Here is a 1,969-nt window from a genome sequence, read left to right as displayed (position 1 = left end):
AAGGATAAAATGGAATTCTGACTTGATTTATGTGGCCAAAGGTTTTAAATTCATAATGAAGAAACTAAATCCTGAGTGACAGGATTGGCTGGGGAACAAAACAGAGACTTGTCAGTTTGTTTCAGGTATATTTCTATAAGCTTTTTGATCTTAACAAAATAACCCATTTAATGCCAGAAATGTGTAAGGAAATGATTAAATTATGGACAATCTTGGGTCATGACCAGACTGATTAAGGCAGATTTTAAAATGATGAAGTGGAGAATGCTTGAAAGTCATATCCTTACTGAGTTTTCACCTTCACTTACCTTTAAAGTAAGAAACCACCAAGAAATATTTTCCTAGTATTCTGTAAGAATTGTACTTGAACAATAAGCTAGTTAAAATTAAATATGGAGTATGGGGCTTCATTCAAAAACACCAAACTCAAATAATATTGCTTGAGTTTACTAATACATCAGATTATACTCTAAAGTTCAATATGTTGTTAACTTATTGCATATAGAGAATCATTGCTTCCAGTAAGTGGCGACCCAGTTTTACAGAGTACCATGAACTAGATAACACTGAAAAGAAGTTGATAACTTAAGTTGAACTCTCTAGCCAATAGCTTGTAAACACCAAGGAGTTCCTTTAGAAAGGACAGCCCTCAGTGGATGTTCTTCGGTGTGTAGGAAAAGATTCAGCTAGTGGTGGGCTTAGGCTCATTACTTAGACTAACTTAAGCTTTTAGTCAGTGCCAGACTACACCGACTTTTTCTAGATGATGCTGGGAAATATTGGGGGAAGAAATGACTTTGAAGGAACCTCAACCATTTTGGGGGAAAAAAAAAGCAATGTATGATTGAGCTGTCATTTATTCACTGTTATAGTTGTGTTTGAGTAAAAAAAAATGCTTAGAAATGCATGCATTGCGGCTGTATAGAGTGAGATACTTTTATATGAAGTGCTCCTATCAACCAAAACTCATTTATTCAGAACGACCTAACCCCACTGTATACTTTCCAAGTACAGCTCTGCTTTGTTTATTTCTTTTTCTGCCCAGGAGCGAACACTAAGGGGCACTAGAGAATCGAACTGCAGCAGTTGCTATCCAGCAGAAACTGACTGCTGCAGAAGTCTTCTGAAACAAACAAACCAAAAATACATATATAACTTATTTGAGGCCGGGGGCTAAGGCTGTTAGCAAGATGGCTCAGGAATTAAAGGGATAAACGCAGAGGTGGGCACAGCTGATTTGCAAGAGCATTACCTCTGAGAATTAAATTCACTGGACAAAGGTGGAAACGCAGCAGTCACTGTGATTTCCCTACCCCCTCCCCACCCCCCCATGGTGAAATATTTTATATTCCATTTTTGGGACAAGTTCGTTTTCGGATATGAAAAAAAAAATGTAGCACATATATAAAGTCTCGCCCCTCGGGATATACTGAATACCCCAAACAGAGTCCATGCGCTATGCCTATTAGCAAAGCAACGCTAACATTTTGGTCTTCCTAAACACATGCCCAGAGAGACCTCAGATGGACTAAACATTACCTCTGACCCTTATCTAGTTCTTTTACTTTTATTCCCCTCCCTTTCTTGTCCACCTCAGCATTCATCTTCATTTGACAAGGACTATTAGTTATTGAAATGTTTTAAACAAGTTATACTTAACCCTCCCCGCCCCCCGCCCTCACACCTCTTCACTACACCTTTCTAGTTGGGACTAGGAGTTGTTTCAGGTGCAAAAAGGAGAGAGGGAATTGGTGGGGGAGATGCAGAAGAATACAATGATTACAAGAAGCATGGATCCTGAATTTTGACTTTCTTCTGGGAAAGAGGAGCGGAAGGATAAGATAAGGGAACCCCAGGTTGAGAGTAGGGGAGGCGAGGGTAAGCACTACTCCCCCGGTGTTTTTCCCCACCCCTTCCTCCCCCTTCTCCTTTCCTCTCTTCCTTGGGCAGGAGCTGATGCCAATGCGCC

This window comes from Vombatus ursinus, unplaced genomic scaffold (genome assembly GCF_900497805.2).
Source record: "Vombatus ursinus unplaced genomic scaffold, bare-nosed wombat genome assembly UNPS02014781.1, whole genome shotgun sequence".
Lineage (NCBI taxonomy): Eukaryota > Metazoa > Chordata > Mammalia > Diprotodontia > Vombatidae > Vombatus > Vombatus ursinus.
This window is presented reverse-complemented; position numbering follows the sequence as displayed.